The 10,000-nt window shown below is 39.3% G+C and overlaps 5 non-coding genes and 2 pseudogenes across 5 annotated transcripts; all 7 read left to right on the forward strand.

Annotated features, from left to right (window-relative positions):
- The first annotated feature begins 366 nt into the window (after positions 1 to 366).
- Positions 367 to 485, forward strand: LOC123486793. The gene has a single exon (XR_006659524.1). It is a non-coding gene; the product is annotated as a 5S ribosomal RNA (ribosomal RNA).
- A 415-nt stretch (positions 486 to 900) lies between these two features.
- Positions 901 to 1,019, forward strand: LOC123486794. Its single transcript, XR_006659525.1, has one exon. It is a non-coding gene; the product is annotated as a 5S ribosomal RNA (ribosomal RNA).
- A 275-nt stretch (positions 1,020 to 1,294) lies between these two features.
- Positions 1,295 to 1,413, forward strand: LOC123486798. The gene has a single exon (XR_006659529.1). It is a non-coding gene; the product is annotated as a 5S ribosomal RNA (ribosomal RNA).
- A 6,330-nt stretch (positions 1,414 to 7,743) lies between these two features.
- LOC123486812 lies at positions 7,744 to 7,862 on the forward strand (annotated as a pseudogene).
- A 414-nt stretch (positions 7,863 to 8,276) lies between these two features.
- Positions 8,277 to 8,395, forward strand: LOC123486804. The gene has a single exon (XR_006659535.1). It is a non-coding gene; the product is annotated as a 5S ribosomal RNA (ribosomal RNA).
- A 270-nt stretch (positions 8,396 to 8,665) lies between these two features.
- Positions 8,666 to 8,784, forward strand: LOC123486809. The gene has a single exon (XR_006659540.1). It is a non-coding gene; the product is annotated as a 5S ribosomal RNA (ribosomal RNA).
- A 1,084-nt stretch (positions 8,785 to 9,868) lies between these two features.
- LOC123486816 lies at positions 9,869 to 9,987 on the forward strand (annotated as a pseudogene).
- The last annotated feature ends 13 nt before the right edge of the window (positions 9,988 to 10,000 follow it).

The following is a 10,000-nucleotide window of genomic DNA, read 5'->3' on the forward strand; positions in this document are numbered from 1 at the left end:
CTTTTAATTATCACCCTACTAATATCATGTATTTTTTGGGACTAAATGCAGTTTGTATGTGCTGCATTGCCCTGCCCTGATCAATTTAAATAATAGACAGTGTGTTTCCCTCAAAATATATGTGTCATGGAGCAACTGCCTTTTATTTATCACCCTAATAATATCATGTATTTTTATTGGACTAAATGCAGTTTGTATGTGCTGACCTAACCTGATTAAATTAAATAATATACAGTGTGTTTCCCTGAAAATATAGGCAGTACATTCAGCCTTTGTTTTTAGTCGGTTCATTAAGTTGCATGGAAATACGAATCACTGATACATTTTGTTCATGTCTTTATATAGTGTACCAAGATTTGTTTGCATGCTTACGGCCATACCAGCCGGAATACGCCCGATCTCATCTGATCTCAGAAGCTAAGCAGGGTTGGGCCTGGTTAGTACTTGGATGGGAGACCTCCTGGGAATGCCAGGTGCTGTAAGCTTTTTGTTCCACTAGAGTGTACTCTTGTGTCATGGAGCAACTGCCTTTTATTTATCACCCTAATAAAATCATGTATTATTATTGGGGAAAATGCAGTTTGTATGTGCTGCCCTGCCCTGCCCAGATCAAATTAAATAATAGACAGTGCGTTTCCCTCAAAATATATGTGTCATGGATTAACTGCCTTTTATTCATCACCCTAATAATATCCTGTATTTTTATTGGACTAAATGCAGTTTGTATGTGCTGCCCTGCCCTGCCCTGATCAATTTAAATAATAGAGAGTGCGTTTCCCTCAAAATATTGGCAGTACATTCAGCCTTTGTTTTTAGTCGGTTCATTAAGTTGCATGGAAATACGAATCACTGATACATTTTGTTCATGTCTTTATATAGTGTACCAAGAGTTGTTCCCTCGCTTAAGGCCATACCAGCCTGAATACACCCGATCTCGTCTGATCTTGGAAGCTAAGCAGGGTTGGGCCTGGTTAGTACTTGGATGGGAGACCTCCTGGGAATGCCAGGTGCTGTAAGCTTTTTGTTCCACTAGAGTGTACTCTTGTGTCATGGAGCAACTGCCTTTTATTTATCACCCTAATAATATCCTGTATTTTTATTGGACTAAATGCAGTTTGTATGTGCTGCCCTGCCCTGCCCTGATCAATTTAAATAATAGAGAGTGCGTTTCCCTCAAAATATTGGCAGTACATTCAGCCTTTGTTTTTAGTCGGTTCATTAAGTTGCATGGAAATACGAATCACTGATACATTTTGTTCATGTCTTTATATAGTGTACCAAGATTTGTTCCCATGCTTACGGCCATACCAGCCGGAATACGCCCGATCTCATCTGAGCTCAGAAGCTAAGCAGGGTTGGGCCTGGTTAGTACTTGGATGGGAGACCTCCTGGGAATGCCAGGTGCTGTAAGCTTTTTGTTCCACTAGAGTGTACTCTTGTGTCATGGAGCAACTGCCTTTTATTTATCACCCTAATAAAATCATGTATTATTATTGGGGAAAATGCAGTTTGTATGTGCTGCCCTGCCCTGCCCAGATCAAATTAAATAATAGACAGTCGTTTCCCTCAAAATATATGTGTCATGGATTAACTGCCTTTTATTTATCACCCTAATAATATCCTGTATTTTTATTGGACTAAATGCAGTTTGTATGTGCTGCCCTGCCCTGCCCTGATCAATTTAAATAATAGAGAGTGCGTTTCCCTCAAAATATTGGCAGTACATTCAGCCTTTGTTTTTAGTCGGTTCATTAAGTTGCATGGAAATACGAATCACTGATACATTTTGTTCATGTCTTTATATAGTGTACCAAGAGTTGTTCCCTCGCTTACGGCCATACCAGCCTGAATACACCCCTTTCGGTAATTGAGGAAGTGGAAACAGGTGCGGTGGTATTGGAGGAGAAGGAGAGGGAATTGGTTGCTGCGTTTTTGAAATCTTTTTTTGTTTGGTTATTTATGTGGAATTTGATTTTTGTTTTTGATTTATTAGTAAGAGTTGTTTCTCCCCTAGCAGCTTTTGCTGGGGGGAAGGAAAGGAGGGAAAAATACAGATATAATTAGTTAATCGGACGGACAACAATAGATACAACGACCTACGCGATGGAACAGACAAAGAGTACTGGACATGGAGGAAAAGTTCCTGATGCACCATCATCGAGGGAAAAGTCCTATGATAAGACTTGTACGGTGGCGGTGGATATCACTGGGGAAAAGAAATTAACGATGATGGAATTGCTGAGAGGGATAAAGGAGGCGTGTGGAACGGTGATAGGGTGCAGATTTAAAGGTGATCAGAAGTATGAGATTACGATGTCCCATGTCCATGGGAAGGAGAGGTTAATGGATGGACTAAAAATCAAATCGTGCACGGTAATGGCGAGGGACATTTCAGCGGATGAGCTGGTGGTGTCCTTTATGAATTTACCAGTGTATATTAGTGACGATACTATCGTGGCAAAATTGGAAGGATGGGGTGTGAAGGCGGTTTCTGGGATTAAGAGGAGATTATGGCCAGGAACAGAGATCGCTGATGGCACAAGATTCTGTAAAGTTCGGTTTACAGACGTGGTGCGCTCACTACCATATTCTACCAAGTTTGAGACGTTGGAGGGGACTGAGTACTTTCGAGTGATACATGACAGGCAAGTTAAAGTGTGCCGAATTTGTATTCAGTCTGGCCACGTAGTACGGGACTGTCCTGATTTTCTATGTCGGAGATGCGGAGCACAAGGGCACTATGCAAGAGAGTGCGTCGAGAGAGAGGAGAGACCATGTAATGGATGTGGGGAGAGAAGAATGCGCTGTACGTGTACTGGGCCAACAGATGGTGAAGACATGGAACAACAGGAGGAGGAGATGGAAGAAGAGAGAGTGGAGGAGGGGGACGTGATGGAGGACGGGGAAAAAGGAGACAAGGATGGTGGAGGAGGAGGAGATGGTGAATCTACTGCGACAGAGGGGGATGGAATTGGGGCGAGCATGGATGCTCGAATTCCTAGATGACTACTGCACAGATGGAAAGGAGCCTGATGGTGGAGAAGGAGGAGGAGGTGAGCAGGAAACGGAAACATCTGAAGGTGAGGGAGATGAAGATAATGGAGGGGTTGTACCTGACACTATTCCTGAAAGTATGGATGTGAAGGGGGAATCCGCGAAGAGGAAGGACTCTGAGAGTGAAGTGTCCGCGGGTGAAGTCCAAAGGGTGAGGGAAGAAGCAAAGGAAAGTAGGAAGAGCAAGATCAAGAAGAAGAAGAAAAAGACTGGGTCTTGATGATGGGAAAAATCAACATATTAATTGTACTTATGGTGAGTGTTGTATCTGTTAATATTAATGGACTAAGGAATATGGGAAAGTTAGAACAGACAGTGAGTCTACTACAGGCTGATATTTTATGCTTCCAAGAGACACACTGGACTGACAGTATGATGGATGGAGTAAGAAAGAGATGGATGGATTTGATTTATTATAATAATGGTGGGGAGAGGACGTGTGGGGTTGCTATATTAATTAAGAGGGATAGTGTACAGAATATTAGGCAAGTGTATGCGGATAAAGAGGGTAGACTTTTGAGTGTTAAATTTGAATTTCTAAATGTGCAATACACTTTATTGAATGTTTATGCACCTAATAATGAGAGTGACCGAGAAGTATTTTTTAAGGCACTTGAGCAACATTGTGTGGGTAACTGTATATTGGTTGGGGATTTTAACGTTAGATTGACAAAACTGGACACGTCAAGGAGTACTTTGTTGCGCTCTGACATGTCTAGGCGAGTATTGTTGGGGATAATGAAGGATCATTGTCTGAGTGATGTATGGAGGGGAATGCATCCAGGTCAGAGAGTTTTTTCAAGGAGGCAGGTTGTTTTGAAGGTTCTCAGGCAAAGCCGCATAGATTATTGTTTAGCGGCGGAAAATATAGTGCAATATATACAAAAGATTAGGTATGATTTTAATACATTAAGTGATCATGCCTCTCTTGGTTTCCTGCTGGGTCCTAGTGTGCCTTCTAGAGGGGGTGGTGTATGGTGTTTGAATGCTGAGCTACTAAAAGAAGGAAAATATATTGATATGATTTCTGATTGTATAAATAGAGAAATATTGAGTGATTTTAAAAGTGTTAATATTGGTTTGTGGTGGGAGGGTCTAAAAGAGAAGATTAGAGGGTTGAGCATTAAATATGCAAGACGAAGGAATTTTCTTTTAAAGAGGGAGAGGATAGCTTTGAATAAAAGACTAGACATTGAGCTGGGGAAAAGTTGATACGGTGGAGGGTTATGATATGGCAGGTTTTATGGAAGCTCAGGCTGCGGTACATAACTTTGAAAAGAGTGCATGTATGGGGGCAATAGTAAGGAGTAGAGTACAGTATGCCATAGAAGGAGAGAAATGTACATCCTTCTTTTTAGGGTTAGAAAAGAAGAAGCAGGCTAGAAACTATATTACAGAAATCGAGAATGAGAGGGGGAGACAGTGAATGATCTGGTGGGGATTTTAGATACAATAGAATGTTTTTATAGTAATCTTTTTAAAAAAGAATGCAATGATCAAGGATGTATAGAAGAGGTGTTGAGCTATGTAGATGCCAGAATATCAGAGGATGAAAGACTCATGTGTGACACAGACTTGGCGGTCACAGAGATACGGGAGGCGATTTTGTCTGCTCATAGAAATAAGAGCCCTGGCTCTGATGGGCTGACAAGTGAGTTTTACAAAACATTTGTGGATATAATGGCACCTGTTTTATTAGATGTGTACAAATATATGGAGCAATCTCAGGAAGTCTCGGAGTCGATGGCGACTGGCTTAATAACTATAATATATAAAAACAAGGGAAGTAGGAAAAGATTAGAAAATTTTAGGCCATTATCTATTTTAAATGTAGATTATAAGATCTTAACTAAGGTGCTGGCTAACAGAATTAATAAAGTAATGGGAAGTATTATTTCAGAGACACAGGCTTACAGTGTTCCTGGTAGAGAAATAGCAGACATTATTTGCACTTTAAGGGATGTCATAAGACATATGAAGGGTGAGGGAGGTGTAGTATTGAGCATTGATTTAAATAAAGCTTTTGATAGAGTAGAACATTCATTTCTAATGCAGACGCTTAAAACTTTTGGATTTGGGAGCAGAATGGTGGCCTGGATACAGCTGCTATACGGTGCTGCAGTAAGTAGAGTAAAATGTAACGGGTTACTTACTGATGCTTTCCCATTGGAGAGGTCGGTGAGGCAAGGATGTCCATTGTCTGCGGCTTTATATTGTATGTCGGTTGAGCCTCTGGTGGCTCTCCTTAAAGCAGACCACCAGATCCGAGGCGTTTCTATTCCAGGGGGTGGAGTCAGCATTGTGCAGCAATATGCAGATGACACTACAATTACTGTTAGAGATGTGGAAAGTGTAAATAGAGTGATGGAGTGTTTTGAGCTCTTTGGGAAAGCATCAGGTGCTAAGATTAATGTAGAAAAGACTGAGGTTTTGTATGTGGGGCTAGTGAATGATAATGGGTGTAGGTATCATTTTAAAAGAGCTAATGGCTATTTTAAAGCGTTGGGAGTTATTTTGGGTATTGATGAAAAGGAGGCATGTGATAGGACTTGGGCAGGTGTATTGAATAAAATCAAACAAACTATGGCATTTTGGAGATGGAGGAATTTAAAATTGAAAGGAAAGGTAGTGGTAACAAATTCTTTACTAATATCTAAATGTGTATATGTCATGGATGTGCTTCAGATGCCAGAGTGGGTTTTAAAAGAACTTAATTCTATTGTTTCTAACTTCTTGTGGGATGGCAAAGGGGCTAGAATATCTAGGTCTACACTTGCTGCAGAATATAAAGATGGGGGTCTAAAATTAGTGGACATAGACGTGAAAAGAAAAGCATTAAGAATTAAAATTATACAGAAGTATTTATATGGGGAGGAAGAATATGGGTGGAAGAGGTTCTTTAGGAATTATTTGTATAATAATGGAGGATGTGAAGAGAGTGGGTTATTAATGATATGGAAAAAGCCTATGTATGAACAAGTTCCTCTGTTTTATCAGGAAGTGTTACGTGCATGGGGAGAATTTCTTCCTCGTGTAAAATATGTGTGTGAACATAAGGATATAATACTGAATCAACCTGTGTTTTTAAATCCCAAAATTATGTTCAATGATGAAGTGTTGTATAATCCCCCTTTTTATGAGGGCTGGACTGAGACTTATTAAAGACTTTGTATATGAAGTTATTCCTGGGTTTCTAAGAGGCCAGGCCATTTATGACAATGTGAAGGATGTGGATGATACAGTTTGGAAAGGTACTATATTGAATGGATTTGAACGGGTGAAAAGTAGCATTCCAGCAGAATGGGTTTCTGTCATTAATGGAGATGGAATTTGGGAAGATTTATATGTATTACCGAATTTATATATTGACAATGGGGATAAATGGAAAACATTGGCTAGTGTCAGAACAAATGTTTTTTATAAACAATTACTGGTTACTGACAGGCCTGCTGCTGAGAAGAGGTGGGTAGAACTGTTTCCGAAGATGGATCGAAAAGTATTATGGAAAAACTTATACTTACATGGGAATAAATTGGAATGTGAAAATAACGATTTTAAAAGAAGACATAATCGGATATACACAAAAGTAGTGCTGCATCAAATAAATAAAGAAATAAAAAGAGAATGTGATATATGTGGTAAGGCACCAGAAAATTTATTACACTTATTTGTAGAATGCGAGGATTTAAAAGATATGTTTTGTAAAGTAAAGGAAATAATATGTAAAAACTGGGGGGAGTGGTTTGTTGGAAAAGAATGCGTGGGAGGAATTGGTTTTATTTGGAGTGGGAGATGAATGTAAAGGGGTTAATGTGAGGTTGTTGAATATTGTATTGAGTTTTGTTAGGTATGCAATTTTTTGTGGGAGGAATTATGCTTATTTTGAAGGGAGGAGGGTAAGGGTGTGGGGTATTTTTGTAGCTTTGTTTAAGAAGCACATCGATATGTTTTATAGTTATGGATTGGAAGATTTTGATGAACTTTTTGTAGAGGGGAGTGGGTTAATTGCAAGGGTGGATGGTGGAGGAATCACTTATAATTTTTGAAAGGAATATTTTGATATTTTCTATGTTTATTTTTATTTGACAGGGAGATGCTTTTAAATCTGCCTATTTAATATGTGGAATTTGATATGTCTTAGTCATGTCTGGTTTTTGTATACTAGGTTTTTGTTTTTATTTCTTTGGGTTCTTTGATTTGATAGGGGGTGAATTGTTCGCCTGCCTATGGTAGAATAGTTTCTAGTGTATGGTTTTTTGTATATAACACTGTACATGGTATAATATAAGTGTATTTGATGAATATTTTACAATAAAAAAAAAATACACCCGATCTCGTCTGATCTTGGAAGCTAAGCAGGGTTGGGCCTGGTTAATACTTGGATGGGAGACCTTCTGGGAATAACAGGTGCTGTAAGCTTATTGTTCCACAAAAGAGTACTCTTGTGTCATGGAACAACTGCCTTTTATTTATCACCCAAATAATATAATGTATTTTTATTGGACTAAATGCAGTTTGTATATGCTGCCCTGCCCTGATCAAATTAAATAATAGACAGTGCCTTTCCCTCAAAATATAGGCAGTACATTCAGCCTTTGTTTTTAGTCGTTTCATTAAGTTGCATGGAAATACTAATCACTGATACATTTTGTTCATGTCTTTATATAGTGTACCAAGATTTGTTCCCATGCTTATGGCCATACCAGCCTGAATACGCCCGCTCTCGTCTGATCTCGGAAGCTAAGCAGGATCGGGCCTGGTTAGTACTTCGATGGGAGACTGTCTTGGAATACCAGGTGCTGTAAGCTTTTTGTTCCACTAGAGAGTACTCTTGTGTCATGGAGCAACTGCCTTTTATTTATCACCCTAATAATATCATGTATTATTATTGGAAAAATGCAGTTTGTATGTGCTGCCCTGCCCTGCCCAGATCAAATTAAATAATAGACAGTGCGTTTCCCTCAAAATATATGTGTCATGGATTAACTGCCTTTTATTTATCACCCTAATAATCTCCTGTATTTTTATTGGACTAAATGCAGTTTGTATGTGCTGCCCTGCCCTGCCCTGATCAATTTAAATAATAGAGAGTGCGTTTCCCTTAAAATATAGGCAGTACATTCAGCCTTTGTTTTTAGTCGGTTCATTAAGTTGCATGGAAATACGAATCACTGATACATTTTGTTCATGTCTTTATATAGTGTACCAAGAGTTGTTCCATCGCTTACGGCCATACCAGCCTGAATACACCCGATCTCGACTGATCTTGGAAGCTAAGCAGGGTTGGGCCTGGTTAATACTTGGTTGGGAGACCTCCTGGGAATAACAGGTGCTGTAAGCTTGTTGTTCCACTAGAGAGTACTCTTGTGTCATGGAGCAACTGCCTTTTATTTATCACCCTAATAATATCATGTATTTTTATTGGACTAAATGCAGTTTGTATGTGCTGTCCTAACCTGATCAAATTAAATAATAGACAGTGTGTTTCCCTGAAAATAAAGGCAGTACATTCAGTCTTTGTTTTTAGTCGGTTCATTAAGTTGCATGGAAATACAAATCACTGATACATTTTGTTCATGTCTTTATATAGTGTACCAAGATTTGTTCCCATGCGTACGGCCATACCAGCCTGAATAAGCCCGATCTCGTCCGATCTCGGAAGCTAAGCATGATCGGGCCTGGTTAGTACTTGGATGGGAGACTGCCTGGGAATACCAGGTGCTGTAAGCTTTTTGTTCCACTAGAGAGTACTCTTGTGTCATGGAGCAACTGCCTTTTATTTATCACCCTAATAATATCATGTATTTATATTGGGGAAAATGCAGTTTGTATGTGCTGCCCTGCCATGCCCTGATCAAATTAAATAATAGACAGTGCGTTTCCCTCAAAATATATGTGTCATGGAGCAACTGCCTTTTATTTATCACCCAAATAATATCCTGTATTTTTATTGGACTAAATGCAGTTTGTATGTGCTGCCCTGCCCTGCCCTGATCAAATTAAATAATAGACAGTGCGTTTCCATCAAAATATATGTGTCATGGAGCAACTGGCTTTTATTTATCACCCTAATAATATCATGTATTTTTATTGGACTAAATGCAGTTTGTATGTGCTGCCCTGCCCTGCCCTGATCAAATTAAATAATAGACAGTGCGTTTCCCTCAAAATATAGACAGTAAATTCAGCCTTTGTTTTTAGTCGGTTCATTAAGTTGCATGGAAATATGAATCACTGATACATTTTGTTCATTTCTTTATATAGTGTACCAAGAGTGGTTCCTGTGCTTACGGCCATACCAGCCTGAATATGCCCGATGTCGTTGGATCTTTGAAGCTAAGCAGGATCGGTCCTGCTTAATACGTTGATGGGAGACTGCCTTGGAATACCAGGTGCTGTAAGCTTTTTGTTCACCTAGAGAGTACTCTTGTGTCATGGAGCAACTGCCTTTTAATTATCACCCTACTAATATCATGTATTTTTTTGGACTAAATGCAGTTTGTATGTGCTGCATTGCCCTGCCCTGATCAATTTAAATAATAGACAGTGTGTTTCCCCTCAAAATATATGTGTCATGGAGCAACTGCCTTTTATTTATCACCCTAATAATATCATGTATTTTTATTGGACTAAATGCAGTTTGTATGTGCTGACCTAACCTGATTAAATTAAATAATATACAGTGTGTTTCCCTGAAAATATAGGCAGTACATTCAGCCTTTGTTTTTAGTCGGTTCATTAAGTTGCATGGAAATACGAATCACTGATACATTTTGTTCATGTCTTTATATAGTGTACCAAGATTTGTTCCCATGCTTACGGCCATACCAGCCTGAATACGCCCGCTCTTGTCCGATCTCGGAAGCTAAGCAGGATCGGGCCTGTTTAGTACTTCGATGGGAGACTGCCTTGGAAAACCAGGTGCTGTAAGCTTTTTGTTCCACTA

The sequence above is a fragment of the Coregonus clupeaformis genome, unplaced genomic scaffold (assembly GCF_020615455.1).
Source record: "Coregonus clupeaformis isolate EN_2021a unplaced genomic scaffold, ASM2061545v1 scaf1320, whole genome shotgun sequence".
NCBI lineage: Eukaryota > Metazoa > Chordata > Actinopteri > Salmoniformes > Salmonidae > Coregonus > Coregonus clupeaformis.